Genomic DNA, 16,596 nt, shown 5'->3' on the forward strand with positions numbered 1-16,596 from the left:
AGTCCTTGGGGTGTAAGTACACCCACAGTGCTGTTAGGAAGGGAGTTCCGGATTTTGACCCAGCGACACGGAAGGAAAGGCGATGTAGTTCCAAGTCAGGATGATCTGTGGCTTGGAGGGGAACTTGCAGGTGGTGGTGCTCCTATGCATCTGCTCCCCTTGTCTTTCTAGGTGGTAGAGATTGTGGGCTTGGAAGGTGCTGTCTAAGGAGACTTGCGAGTTGCTGCAGTTCATTTTATAGATGGTACACACTGCTGCCACTGTGTGTCGGTGATGGAGGGAGTGAATGTTTAAGATGGTGATGTGCTGCCAATGAAATAGGCTGCTTTGTCGAGGATGGTGTCGAGCTTCTTCACAGAATCACAGAATTGTTACAGCACAGAAGGAGGCCATTTGGACCATCATGTCTGCGCTGGGTCTCTGAAGGAGCAATTTACCCAGTGCCACTCGGTCGCCTTCTCCCCATAGCCCTGCACATTCTTTCTTTTCAGATAACAATCCAATTCCATCTTGAATGCCTCGATTGAATCTGCCTCCACCACAATTGCAGGCAGTGCATTGCAGATCCCAACCACTCGCTATGTGAAAAAGTGTTTCCTCATGTCGCGATTGCGACATACGAACATACAAACCTACGAATTAGGACCAGGAGTAGGCTATTCGGCCCCTCAAGCCTGCTCTGCCATTCAATAAGTTTATGGCTGAACTGATTACTCTACATTCCCACTACTCCGGATAACCTTTCACTCCCGCTTGCTTATTTTACCAATTACCTTAAATCTGTGCCCTCTTGTTCTTGATCCTTCCACCAATGGGAACAGTTTCTCCCTATCTACTCTGTCCAGACCCCTCATGATTTTGAATATCTCTATCAACCTGCACTCAACCTTCTCCTCCAAAGAAAACAGTCTCAACTTCTTCAATCGATCCACGTAACTGAAGTTCCTCATCCCTGGAACCATTTTCGTGAATCTTTTCTATACACTCTCTAATGCTTTCACATCTTCCTTAAAGTGTGGCTCCCAGAACTGGACACAATATTCCAGTTGAGGTCAAATCAGTATTTTATACAAGTTTAACATAACTTCCTTTTTTTGTACTCTATGGCCTTATTAATAAAGACCAGGATGCTGTGTATGCTTTATTAACCACTCTCTTAACTTGTCCTTCCACCTTCAGTTTTTTATGCACATACCAGGTCCTTCTGCTCCTGCAGCCCCTTTACAATTGTACCCTTTATTTTATATTGCCTCTCTGCAGTCTTCCTACCAAAATGAATCGCTTCACCCTTCTCTGCATTAAATTTCATCTGCCACTTGTCTGTCCATTCCACTAACTTATCTGTGTCCTTTTGAAGTTTAACACTATCCTCCTCACAGTTCACAATGCTTCCAAGTTGAGTATCATTTGCAAATTTTGAGATTATGCCCTGTACACCAAGGTCTAGGTTATTAATATATATCAGGAAGGGTCCGAACACCGATTCCTGGGGCACTTCACTACAAACCTTCCTCCAGTCCAAAAAACATCCATTAACCACTAATTTCTGTTTCCTGTTCCTCAGTCAATTTCGTATCTGTGTTGCTACTGTCTCTTTTATTCCATGAGCTATAACTTTGCTCACAAGTCTGTTGTGTGGCATGCTATCAAATGCCTGCTGGAAGTCCATTTACATCACATCAACAGCATTACCTTCATCAACCCTCTCTGTTACCTCATCAAAACACTCTAGCAAGTTAGTTAGACATGATTTGTCCTTGAGTGTTGGAGCTGCTTTCATCCAGGCAACTGGAGGGTATTCCATCTCACACCTGACTTCTGCCTTGTAGATGGTGGACAGGCTTTGGGGAGTCAGGAGATGAGTTACTCACTATAGAGTTCCCAGCCTCTGACCTGCTGTTGTAGCCACAGTAGTTATATGGCTGTCCAGTTCAGTTTCTGATCAATGGTAACCCCTACTGTTGAGTAACAAGGGGAGATGGTTAGATTCTCTCTTGTTGGAGATGATCATTGTCTAGCACTTGTGTGGCATGAATGTTACTTGCCACTTATCAGCCCAAGCCTGACTGTTGTCCAGGTCTTGCGACATACGGACATGGAATACTTCAGTATCTGAGGAGTCGCGAATGGTACTGAACATTGTGCAATCATCAGCGGACATCCCCACTTCTGACCTTATGATGGAGGGAAGGTCATTGATGAAGCAGCTGAAGATGATTGGCCCTAGGACACTACCCTGATGAACTCCTGCAGTGATGTCCTGGAGCTGAGATGATGGGCCTCCAACAACCACAAATATCTTCCTTTGTGCTAAGTATGACTCCAACCAGTGGAGAGTTTTTCCCTGATTGCCATTGATTTCAATTTTGTTAGAGGTTTTTGATGCCACACTCGATTTGAATGCTGTCTTGATGTCAAGGTCAGACACTCTCACCTCACCTGTGGAATTCAGCTCATTTGTCCATGTTTGGACCAAGGCTGTAATGACGTCTGGAGCTGAGTGCCCCTGGCGGAACCCAATCGGTGAGCAGGTTATTGCTGAGTAAGTGCCGCTTGATAGCACTGTCAATGATACCTTCCATCACTTTACAAATGATTGAGAATAGATTGATGGTAATTGGCTGGATTGGATTTGCCCTTTTTTTCTTGTGGACAGGACATACCTGGACAGGTTTCCATATTGTCGGTAGTTGCCAGCTGTACTGGAACAGCTTGCCTAGGGCCTCTTGAAAACATATTATACATGACCTAGGAATACTAGTTGTTAAAAGTAGATTAAAACAAAAGTTTGTTCTTGAAAATGGAGAGGGGTTAATAGGATTAATCTAGAACTGCTTCCTTGCTCAGTATATTGTATATCTGGCAAGGATGCATTGCTAAATTTGACTGTGGTTATGCAGATTGACAAATTAGCGACCTAAAGGCGGGAGAGTATTTTGGAAATAGTAATCATAACATAATTTGTTTGCGAACAGGTAAAGAGAGCAGATGTCAAAGATCTATATTGCTGTTCCTTTGCTGGTGTTGGGTCAAAATTCTGGAATTCCCTACCTAACAGCATTGTGGGTACACCTGCACCACATGGACTGCAGTGGTTCAAGAAGACAACTCACCACCATCTTCTCAAGGGTAATTAGGAAAGTGCAACAAATGCTGCACTTGCCAATGAAGCTCACATCCCATGAATGAATAAAACAAATGTTGGACTGGAAATTGGCTAATTTGAGTGGAATGAAGTGTTCCTTTGAGATTATTACAACAATAACAGCATCAACTTATATTTATACAGCACATTTAATGCAATAAAATGACCCAAGGCACTTCACAGGTGCATTATCAAACAAAATGTGACATCGAGCTACGTAGAAGATATTAGGGATGATGACCAAACATTTGGTCAAAGAGGCAGGTTTTAAGCAGCATCTTAAAGGATGAAGAGGAAGAAAGGTCGAGAGGTTTAGGGAGGGGATTTTACAGTTTTGGGCCTAGGCAGCTGAAGGCATGGCTGCCAATGTTGGAGTGATTATAGTTGGGGATGCTGAAGAGGACAGAATTGGAGGAGCGCAGATATCTTGAAGGCTGGAGGAGATACAGAGAGAGGGAGGGGTGATGAAGGGATTTGAAAAGAAGGATGAGAATTTTAAAATCAAGGCATTGCTTTAGTGGGAGCCAATGTGGTCAGCGAGCACAGTGTTGATAGGCGAATAGGACTTGGTCATGGGCAACAGAGTTTTGGATGACCTCAAGTTTACAGATGGTAGAATGTGGGAGGCCGATCAGGTGTGTGTTGGAATAGTCAAATCTAGAAGTAAGAAGGGCATTGATGAGGGTTTCAGAAGCAGATGAGCTGAGGCAGGAGTGGTGTCAGATGATGTTAAGGAGGTGAAAATAGGCAGTCTTAGTGACTGCACAACTATGTGGTTGGAAGTTTATCTCATTGTCAAATGTAACACCAAAGTTGCGAACAGTCTGGTTCAGCCTCAGACAGTTGCCAAGGAGAGGGATGGCATCACTGCTTAGCTTCGGTCTTCCCAATATTTTGTTGGAGGAAATCTTTGCTCTTCTAGTACTGGATGTAGGACAAGTAGTCTGACAATTTAGATAGAGCTGAGAGGTCAAGAGAGATGGTGGTGAGGTAGAGCTGGGTATCATCAAGTTTAGTAGTTTAAAAAAAGGCAGTTTAAAAAGTTGAACGGAAGAATGAGTTACTTAACTGAGAAATTAAATACCTTCCTACTAGAGGAAAAGTGAGTGTGTCAGTGTCAGGGTTTTCATTGATAAATAAAGAGGTTAGAGGATAATGAGATTCAAAAGTCATATGATAAATATCAGGTGAATTGGGTAATACAACAATACAAGAAATAATGTGTATTTCTAAAGTAACTTTAATGACCTCAGGATATTTTAAAGTGTTTAACAGTCAATGAAGTAATTTTGAAATGTAGTCGTGTTGTAATACAGGGAGATGTTGCAATCAATTTGCGCACAGCAAGGTCCCACCAATAACACTGAGATAAATGGCAAGATAATTTGTTTTTGTAACGTTGGTTTAGGAACCAGGAGAACTTCCCTTCTCTTCAAAAAGTGCTGAGAGGGCAAATGTGGCCTTGATTTAACATCTCATTCAAAATATGGGACCTCGAACAATAAGCACAAAATGGCTTAAACACAAGATGAGAATGTAAAATTTGGTCAGCCCCTCCTAATCTCTCCTTCTTTGGCTCAGTGTCCACTTTCCTCTTGCTTCTGAGAAGTGCCTTGGGGTGTAGTTTCTATGTTAAAATTGGTATACAAAGGGAAATTGTTATTAATGTATCTCTTTTCTTATTAATATGCTGAAGCATAGAACACTGTTGTGTAATGTATGATTTTCCCCTTTCTTGTGTGTAGGGTTGTTGCATGTGTTATCACACAGACCTAGTGTTCATTTTTTTTCTTTTAACAGGATTTGTGTAGAATTACTTATTTCACATGACTATCACGTTATTTGTACCCATTAAACACATTGAAGCATTAGAGACAGTTGGCAGAAATCCAGCAGGAAAGAGAAGAAGAGGCATTGTGTTGTGTTATTGAACTGTTACAGAGTACAAAGTAGCATCAGAATAGCAACACTAATAACAATTTGCCACACCTATTGGATGGAGGCGCGTGCAGAACGAGAGAGAACCCAGAGAGGTTACAAATCATGGGAACAGAACTCCTACGGCAGTGGGTTTTTCCACATGTAATTATCTCAATCTCACTGTATAATTAATCTTTTATGTCACTACATCCTATTTCTTATGTTCTATCAGTGAGTAGCAGCAAAACTCACAATGACAGAGCAGAAATTTTGACAAATGTGCCCTTGCCAACTTAACCTGCAGAGGGAATTTGTGGGCCTTGCGTCATGGAATACTTTAGCATTTGGTGAGAATATTGATCCAATGAAGTTGTATATCTGTGAGTTGACAATTGGTTAATTAGATAGTGTAACATTTTATTGTAACTTTAAGTTACTGACTACCAAGTGTAACAATGTTCTGATCAATTCAATACAACACATTTTGAGTGAAAGGGAAGGCCTTCTGTATAGGACCAGGATATCTCTTCGAAGCTGTGCCATGTTGATGTAACCTGAATTCCCTCTGTCTTCATTATAGTCACTGCTCTGGACATGAGCTCATTACCTTTTTTCTTCTCTCTCTCTTGGCCGCTCTTGGGCCTTTCTGTCCTCGTCTCCTCCGCTTCCTGTCACCCAATAACCCTACCTTTCATTTCTCCCCACTTGAGTACTTTACCCTCTCTAATCTTTTCCAGAACTCATAACTACTCTTGCTGCCGTTTTAGGCTTGGATTCTGCTCAGATAAGCCATGGCTATCCTTTATGTCTCTCATGGACTTCTCCATTGCAACAACCATCACTGCCTCCTTATGAGCAGCAACTTAAACTAGTTGGGGACGGAGGGGAGTGGGGGGAGGTGTTCCTTTCTGTTTGATCAAGGGGAAAGAGACATACAGCTTTATGAGGTTTGTGTGAGTTGAATTGCTTAGTGAAGTTTTTCAGGGTACCTTCCTCTCAGAAAGCAACAGTACACTATTCCCGGCAGTAGGTAACAACCAGGCTTTTGCTGTGTACACTTACCTGTAGGACCGAAGAAGGTTGCATCCTTCAAGAAATCTGGCAGGAAAAAGCTACTGAGAAGGACCATGTATCTTGTGGATGACCCAAAGATTGCATGTGCCACAAAATGCTCAATATGTACTCATCACCCATACCAAGCCTCACACTACCTTGAACCTTAGTTTGTACATCTCATGCATACCCATTCCTCAGGAAGGCACATTAGAAGATGTAAGATACAATGGAAAACCTCACCATGTCATCCAAGGCCATAAAACTGTAACTGATTATTAAACAACCTAGCCGGAAGATCTGTCTTTCAATTTGCATGTACTCCTTCAGTTTTCAACAGCTCAAGAAAGGTACAAGATGGCAGCTTGTGGGCACAATCTTAAACTGGAAAATACCTTTCAGGTTAAGCCTAGTTAATTAAAGCTTATGTCCTCTGCTATTACCCTCTGTCGGGGTCTATGGTCCTGCCTACTAAAGGTTACTGATTCTGTGCAACCAGCCTTGAGTACAGACAAACCTCCCTTTGATCATAGTGCTGGATCCCCATCTTGTCCTCTATCTCTCTGGGGCCAGGAGAAATTATGAAAGGAGTCCCATCCTGAGGGGAGATATGATTGAAGTATACAAAATTATGAGGGGCATTGATAGGGTAGATAGGAAGAAACTTTTTTCCCTTAGCGGAGGGTTCAATAACCAGGGAGCATAGATTTAAGGTAAGGGGCAGGAGGTTTAGAGGGGATTTGAGGAAAATATTTTTCACCCAGACAGTGGTTGGAATCTGGAACGCACTGCCTGAAGAGGTGGTAGAGGCAGGAACCCTCACAGCATTTAAGAAGTATTTAGGTGAGCACTTGAACAGCCATAGCATACAAGGCTATGGGCCAACTGCTGGAAAATGGGATTAGAATAGTTAGGTGTTTGATGGCCGGCACGGACATGATGGGCCGAAGGGCTTGTTTCTGTGCTGTATAACTCTATGGCTCTATGGCTATGGCTGTTGACTGGTCAGTGGTGAAAAGAGAAAAAGTTAAATGCAAAAGAAAACAATGCATGTACATAATGCAATTAAAGGAACCCCAAAATACCAAAGAAACCAGGAAGTAACTTCTCCAGACTGTGCATCAGCAGTATTTATTGACACACATAAAATGCATCATGCTATTGGTGCCCAAGTGCACAAAATATGGGACAGGGAGGCTCCTCCTAAACCCATAAGAGAAGATTCACACCCTAAAGCAACAGGAGCCTCCTGCTTGGTTGGAAAATACCAGTGAATTGTTCTTTGCCCCTGATTTTCACCTTTATTGTGATTGATGTGCACTTGTGCTGCTGCCACACAGAAGCAGAAGATATGTCCTAATAGGCCTTTAATGTGTGGACATTATGCAATGAGTCTCTAAGGCAGAAGCCCATTTTGACCAGTAACTTGGCAGTGGAAATCTTACCTTGGACCTTGTTGTCCAGGTATGAGTGAAGTAGTAGAAGAGTCTATCCGATATGGAAGCGTGTTCAAGACTTGGGTTTTTAGTGAGTTAACTAGGGAGAAAATAGTTACTTGCATCACAGAGCAAAATAAGCTTCATGAAGGGTGGCACAGTGGTTAGCACTGCAGCCTCACAGCTCCAGCGACCCGGGTTCAATTCTGAATACTGCCTGTGTGGAGTTTGCAAGTTCTCCCTGTGTCTGCGTGGGTTTTCGCCGGGTACTCCAGTTTCCTCCCACCACCAAAAGACTTGCAGGTTGATAGGTAAATTGGCCATTATAAATTGCCCCTAGTATAGGTAGGGGAATATAGGGACAGGTGGGGATGTGGTAGGAATATGGGATTAGTATAAATGGGTGGTTGATGGTCGGCACAGACTCGGTGGGCCGAAGGGCCTGTTTCAGTGCTGTATCTCTAAATAAATAAAAATAAATAAATAAAAAATAAAGACAGTTTTAACAATGGCAATGCAGGAGTTCAGTTTGAATGTTGCAGCAACAGAAAAAGGGAAACCTATTGCAGTGCACAAAAATCTGTTCTTAAATATAGCATGATAGAATTATAGAATTGTTATACCACAGAAGGAGGCCATTTGGCCCATTATGTCATGCCAGCTCTCTGGAAGAGCAAGTCATCTATTCCCACTCACTAGCCTTTTCCCATAGCCCTGCAAAATTTTTCTCTTCAGATAATTATCCAATTCTCTTTTGAAAGCCATGATTAAATCGGCCTCCACCACACTCTCAGGCAGCGCATTCCAAATCCTAACCACTTGCTGTGTAAAGAAGTTTTCCTCATGCTGCTTCCGGTTCTTTTGCTAATCATTTTAAATTGGTGTGCGTTGGTTATCAACCCTTTTGCCAATGGGAACAGTTTCTCCCTATCTAATCCGGGCAGACTTTTCATGACTTTGAATATCTCTATCAAATCTCCTCTCAACCTTCTCTTCTCTAAGGAGGACAGCCTCAGCTTCGTCAATCTATCCACGTAACTGAAGTATCTCATCCCCGGAACCATTCTTGTAAATCTTTTCTGCAATCTTTCAAATGCCTTCGCATTCTTCCTAAAGTGTGGTTCCCTGAATTGGACACCATACTCTAGTTGAGGCCAAACCAGTGTTTTATACAGGTATATCGCAACTTCCTTGTTTTTGTACTCTATACCTCCAATTATAAAGCCAAGGATCCTATATGCTTTATTAACCACTTTCTCAACTGGCCCTGCCACCTTCAATGATTTGTGCACATATACCCACAAGGTCTCCCTGTTCCTACGCTCCCTTTAGAATTGCATCCTGTATTTTATATTGCCTTTCCTTGTTCTTCCTACCAAAATATATCACTGCTTGTATCAAATCAAGCCACACAGATAATTTGCATTCTGGAGATGGCTGAATGAACAAAAAGACAAACCTTGGAGAAGATTGTTCAAAAGAAAATAACAAAAGAGAGCAACACATGCTTCTCTGAGCTTATTTAAACAAGATGGAAACTGGCAGTGACAATAAAAATTAGAATTTAGTGAATTCAGTTTTTTTATTGTCAGTGCATCTGCCAGGACTCACTGTGGAGAAATTGTGTCCTTGAGGATCCTGGAATCATGCAGTATGTTTATTGGTGGATAACCAATTTTTGTTGTGTCAATGAATAAGGATGATGGTGACTTGGACATTTAAAAAAAAATTAATATCTTACTGTTTATTTGTGATTACTACAATCACTTAGAGATCTGCCAAATGTTTGTGGTATAAATTTAAATCGTATTCAAAAAGACAATTGTCACAAATGATAAGGCAAATGAAGGCAATAAAAGCAAAGTGTTTTATGGAGTAAAATGAAAATGTGACACTTGCTTATGATTACAACTTTAAAAGGGATTTTCTTTAAAACCAGAAACAGAATCCTTCCTGAAGAACATGTTTGCATAAGGCAATCAGAAGGTTTTGTGAGGTTAGTACATTGTTGCGTAGAAGAGATGAGAATATTTTCACAATGATCAATATAGCTGACCAAAACAAGCATTTTGCAACACCCACTGCTTGTATCAAATCAAGCCACACAGATAATTTGCATTCTGGGGATGGCTGAATGAACAAAAAGACAAACCTTGGAGAAGATTTTTCAAAAGAAAATAACAAAAGAGAGCAACACATGCAAATTTGGAATCTCTTCTTGCAACTTATGGAATCTAAAGGCAATTATAAACAGGAAATGTTGGAAATACTCAACGGGTCAGGCAGCCTCTGTGGAGAGAGCAACAGAGTTAACAGGGGATTCCCAGTAGCTCTGGGAGTGGAGGAGACTTGGGTGAGGATCCCTTACTGTCACATGAATGGTAGGGTGGTCTGCACCCTGGGATCGACCTGCCTTTCTTCCACCACATTCCTGGGGAGTGCTGGCTGACATGGTGTCTGGGGAGCCTGGGCACTGTAAGGGCTGTGGGAGCATTCTTCACTTTGCCAGATTTTTCATGCATCCTTCCCTCTTTGCTAATCTGCTGTAACCATTCACAACTCCTCTGGTCCTCTCTTTTGTTTCTTTACTTCTCCCATTATCACCCCTTCTTGTCAATTAATCACTCCTGCCCTCCATCCTAACACAGAACTGTGTTTTTCTTTCTTTCTTCCACCTCCCCACACCTTTCTGCTGCCTCAGCTATTGATTAAAAGCTGTTCATCTCTAACATCTTCCAGTTCTGATGAAAAATCATTGATCTGAAATGGTAACTCAGTTTCTCTGTCTCTCTTGTTGTCCAAAGATGTTGTCCCACATGACACAGTCAGAAAATTAAAAACTCGTGGGCTTCAAAGGAAAGTGATAATTTGGATCCAGAATTGGCTTACTGGCAATGGTCGACAGGTGCTTTTGTGACTGCAAGACTGTTTCCAGTGGGGTTCCGCAGGGCTCAGTACTGGGTCTCTTGCTGTTTGTGGTATATATCAATGATTTAGACTTAATGTAGTGGGCATGATTAAGACATTTGCAGATGATACAAAAATTGGTTGTATGGATGATAGTGAGGAAGATAACAATGAACTGGTCAGGTGGACAGAAAAGAGGCAAATTGAATTCAATTGGAGAAGTGTGAAGTAATGCATTTGGGGAAGACAAACAAGGTAAGGGAATACACAATAAATGGTAGGATACTGAGAAGTATAGAGGGAAAAGAGGGAGCGTTGTAAGACCCCCTCTCTGGTTTAATGGTTCTTGTCTTTACTCTTGATATCAATGGCACACAACAACTTGAATACTGTTTCACTAAAGGCGATATACCTTTATTAAATCTCTAAGCAATAGTACATACTCACAATGACACTGGTTGCTTAGGAATATGAAAGAAATAAAAGCACTGTTTATATGATTAGGAGTGATTAATACAATTAAGGTAAATAATGCATTGGCTTACACTGTGGGCACAAGAACACAAAAACACAAGAAATAGGAGCAGGAGTAGACCATATGGCCCATCCAGCCTGCTCCACCATTCAATATGATCATGGTTGATCTTGGGCTTCAATTCCACTTTCCTGCCTGCTCGTCATATCACTTGATTCCCTGAGAGACCTAAAATCTGACTATCGCAGCCTTAAATGTATTCAATGAAGGAGGATCCACAACTCTTTGGGGTAGAGAATTCCAAAGATTCACAACCCTTTGACTGAGGTACTTTCTTCTCATCTCAGTCCTAGATGATAAGTCCCTTATCCAGAGACTGTGCCTCCGTGTTTTAGATTCCCCACCCAGTGGAAACAATCTCTAGTCTACCCTATCCAGCCCCTTCAGAATCTCATATGTTTCAATGAGATTGCCTCTCATTATTCCAAACTCCAGACAATATAGGCCCATTTTAGTCAGCCTTTCATGATAGGACAACGCCCTCATCCGAGGGACCAATTTAGTAAACCTTCGCTGTACCACCTCCAACGCAAGTATATCCTTTCTTAAATGTGGAAACCAAAACTGCATACAGTACTCCAGATGTGATCTCACCAAAACCCTACCAATTGTAGCAAGACTTCTGTATTCCTGTGGTCCAATCCCCTTGCAATAAAGGTCAAGATGCCATTTACCTTCCTAATTGTTTGCTGTACATGCATGCTAACTTTCTGTGTTGCTTGTACAAGCAGCCCCAAGTCTCTTTCAGCATCAACACTTACAAGTTTCACACGTTTTAAAAAATATTCTACTTTTCCATTCTTATGACCAAAGTGAATAACTTCAAATTCCCCTACCTTATACTCCATCTGTCATCCTGTTGCCCACTCACTTAACCTGTCTATATCTCTTTGCAGTCTCTCTCTGTCCTCCCCCCAGCTTACTTTTCCACCTACATTTATATCATCAGCAAACTTAGATCCATTACTTTTTGTCTCTTCATCTAAGTCACTAATATAGATTGTAAATAGCTGAGGCCCCAGCACTGATCCTTGCAGCTCTCCGCTATTCACTGCCTGCCAACTTGAAAGTGCTCCTTTTTTGCCCACTCTTTGCTTTCTGTTTGTTAACTGATCCTCTATCCATCTTAATATATTATCCCAATTCCATGAGCTTATTTGCCTTTTGTGTGGCACCTTATTGAATGCCTTTTGGAAATCCAGGTATTCCACATCTACTGGTTCCCCTTTATCTACTAGTTATTGACGCATTTGGCCTAACCATCAGCCTCAAGAAAACGAACATCATGGGACAGGACGTCAGAAATGCTCCATCCATCAATATTGGCGACCACGCTCGGGAAGTGGTTCAAGAGTTCATCTACCGAGGCTCAACCATTACCAGTAACCTGTCTCTCAATGCAGAAATCAACAAGCGCATGGGAAAGGCATCCGCTGCTATGTACAGACTGGCCAAGAGAGTGTGGGAAAATGGTGCACTGACACGGAACACAAATGTCCGAGTGTTTCAAGCCTGTGTCCTCAGTACCTTGCTCTACAGCAGCAAGGCCTGGACAACGTATGTCAGCCAAGAGCGACGTCTCAATTCATTCCATCTTCACTGCCTCTGGAGAATCCTTGGCATCAGGTGGCAGGACCATATCTCCAACGCAGAAGTCCTCGAGGCGGCCAACATCTCTAGCATATACACCGTACTGAGCCAGCGGTGCTTGAGATGGCTTGGCCATGTGAACCGCATGGAAGATGGCAGGATCCCCAAGGACACATTGTACAGCGAGCTCGTCACTGGTATCAGACCCACTGGTCGTCCATGGCTCCGCTTTAAAGACGTCTGCAAACGCGACATGAAGTCCTGTGACATTGATCACAAGTCGTGGGAGTCAGTTGCCAGTGATCGCCAGAGCTGGCGGGCAACCATAAAGGCGGGGCTAAACAGTGGCCAGTCGAAGAGACTTAGCAGTTGGCAGGAAAAAAGACAGAAGCACAAGGGGAGAACCAACTGTGTAACAGCCCCGACAACCAATTTTATCTGCAGCGCCTGTGGAAGAGTCTGTCACTCTAGAATTGGCCTTTATAGCCACTCCAGGTGCTGCTCCACAAACCACTGACCACCTCCAGGTGCTTACCCATTGTCTCTCAAGACAAGGAGGCCAAAGAAGACATCCTCACAAAACTCTTAACAAATTTGTGAAACAGGATTTCTCTTTAGTAAAACCATGTTGACTTCTTCTAATGATACCATGCTTTTCTAAGTGCATTGTGAAGACTTCCTTTATAATACATTCCAGCATTTTGCCAATGACTGATGTTAGGCAACTGGCCTGTAGTTCACTGTTTTCTGTCTCCCTCCTTTCTTGAAAAGCAATGTAACATTTGTCAACCTCCAATCTGATGGGACCGTTCCCGAATCTAAGGAATTTTGGAAAATCATAGCCAGCGCATCCACTATCTCTGCAGCTATCTCTTTTAGAATCCTAGGGTGTAGGCCATCAGATCCCAGGGATTTATCAGATTTTAGTCCCTTCTGTTTCTCCAATACTTTTTCTGGAGTGCATGTTCACAGATCCCTGAAAATTGCAGGAAAGGTAGATAAGATGGTTGAGAAGGTATATGGGAAACTTTCCTTTATTCATTGACGCATAGTGTATAAGAGCAGGGAGATTATGGTAGAACTGGATAAAACATTAGTTCAACCGCAGCTAGAGTAATACGTATAGTTCTGGTCACTGCATTACAGGAAGGATGTGATCACACTAGGGAGGGTACAAAAAAGATTTATGAGGATGTAGCCAGGAATGGAGAATTTTTAGCTATGAGGAAAGATTGGATTGGCTGGGGTTCTTTTCTTTGAAACAGTGGGGCATAGATTTAAAATAATTGATAGGATTAGAGAGGAGTTGAGAAATATTTCACCCTTAGCATGGTGGGGGTCTGGAACTTCCTGCCTGAAAGGGTGGTAGAGGCAGAAACCCTCATCACATTTAAAAAATACTTGCACATACACTCGAAGTGCCATAACTTACAGGGCTACGGATCAAGAGCTGGAAGATAGGAATAGGATGGATAGCTTTTTGTTGGCAGGCACGGACACGATGGGCCGAATGGCCTCATTTCAGCTCTGGTGCATAGTCCAGTAGGTTACAACACCTCAAGTGCATATCCAAGTGTTTTTTAAATGCGATGAGTGTCCTGGCACATTTCCGCTGAAGTTAGGGCAGGAGTCCATTGCAACAGCCAAGGAACTTTGGCCCTGTGGTGGTTTTTATTTATGTATAGTCCTCACCACACTTAGCATGAGCAGCCGCATATATTGGTCAAATGGAGTTCACCATTTGCCTTAACCATAGGAGTTAATTACAAAGGCACCGCTCATAACGTATTGAACATTACAGCATTTTTGGGCAGTTCAATAATTAGTTACCCTGTACTTAGCATTTAATTGTCTCTACTGATTTCAGCCAAAATCGGCTACTCAAGCTATTTCAGCCAGCAGTTCACACCGTGCTAATCTCCTGTACTAAATTAAAAGGCTCTGCTCTTTTCAGCCAAAATCGCATCTTCAAGTGTCTTCAGCTGTTCGCACCTCATTACAGTGCGATTACCTTAATGATGAGATTCTGGATTAAATTGCTAGCAATTAGGAAAGGCCGTTACAAAGTGAGATTTCTTATTTACAAAATGAATATATTAATTACTTCGCTTTTTGGTTTTACCGTCCACCATGTACACCAGGCAAGTCGCGTTAACACCAAAACATCCACTATAAGTGATGGAGACTGCACCACAAAGCAAAAAGGGATTGTAGATAAAACAGGAACAAAATCAAATCCTATTCAGCTTTAGAGTCTTTCTCCTCATAGTTAAAAAAGCATAAATTATTCAATGTGCGTACAACTGGGCAATACTGAGGAAATGGACCGAATGCACTATTAGACTTGACATACTGTGCTTCTACTAAGTCAGTGTTAAGTCATAAGACTGAATCTTAACTTCCCAGTAGATATGTTTGAGATTCAAAAGATCTGCTGATTATCCCCTTGAGGCTCCATTATAAAGCTTGTTACTTCAACAGTTAACTCATTGATGCAGTTGTACACAATGAGTAAATTATTTGCCCTTAATAAAAGACACAAGTCAACTGATACGGTGCAATACTGGAGAAATGTTTACAATTTTATTTTTCAATAAGTGATTTCAGGCTTTCTTTTATATCATGTTAATTTCCACTGACCAAATATTATTGGCCTGAATTTTACATACGTACATATGAAATAAGAGCAGGAGTAGGCCACTCAGCCCTTCGAGCCTGCTCTGCCATTCAATAAGAGCATGGCTGATCTGATTGTAACCTTGACTCCACATTCCCACCTACCCCCAATAACCTTTCACCCCCTTGCTTATCAAGACTCTATTTACCTCTGCCTTAAAAATATTCAAAGACTTTGCTTCCACCGCCTTTTGAGGAAGAGAGTTCCAAAGACTCACAACCCTCTGATTCTCCTCATCTCTGTCTTAAATGGGCAACCACTTATTTTTAAACAGGAACCCCTAGTTTTAGATTCTCCCACAAGAGGAAACATTCTTTCCGCATCCACCCTGTCAAGACCCCTCAGAATCTTATATGTTTCAATCAAGTCACCTCTTACTCTTCTAAACTCCAGCAGATACAAGCATAGCCTATCCAACCTTTTCTCATAAGACAACCCACCAATTCCAGGTATTAGTCTAGTAAACCTTCTCTGAACTGCTTCCAACTCATTTACATCCTTAAATAAGGAGACCAATGCTGTACACAGTACTCCAAATGTGGTCTGACCAATGCCCTGAATAATTGAAGCATATTTCCCCTACTTTTGTGTTCAATTCCCCTTGCAATAAATATTAACATTCTATTTTGCTAATTATGCACTAGGACACCCAGATCCCTCTGCATTAGAGAGCTCTGCAATCTCACCATTTAGAGAATATGCTTCTTTTTTATTCTTCCTTCCAAAATAGACAATTTCACAGCTTCCCACATTATCCTACATTTGTCAAGTGTTTGCCCATTCACCTATCTATATCCCTTTATAGCTTCCTTATGTCCTCTTCACAACTTACTTTCCTACCTATCTTTGTGTCATCAGAAAATTTAGCAATAATACCTTCAGTCCCTTCATCCAAGTCATTTATATAAACTGTAAAAAGTTGAGGCTCCAGCATTGAACCCTGTGGCACACCACTCATTACGTCTTGCCAACCAGAAAATGACCCATTTATGCCCACTCTCTATAGAACATAGAACATAGAACAGTACAGCACAGTACAGGCCCTTCGGCCCACGATGTTGTGCCGAACGTTTAACCTACTCTAGGATCAAACTACCTACATACCCTTCATACTACTATCATCCATGGACCTATTCAAGAGTCGCTTAAATGTCCCTAATGTATCTGCTTCTACTACCACCGCTGGCAGTGCATTCCACGCACCCATCACTCACTCTGTAAAGAACCTACCTCTGACAACTCCCCCAAACCTTCCTCCAATCACCTTAAAATTATGCCCCCTGGTGATAGCCCTTTCCACCCTGGGAAAAAGTCTCTGGCTATCCACTCTATC

This window comes from Heterodontus francisci, chromosome 10, assembly GCF_036365525.1.
Source record: "Heterodontus francisci isolate sHetFra1 chromosome 10, sHetFra1.hap1, whole genome shotgun sequence".
In the NCBI taxonomy this organism is placed as follows: Eukaryota; Metazoa; Chordata; class Chondrichthyes; order Heterodontiformes; family Heterodontidae; genus Heterodontus; species Heterodontus francisci.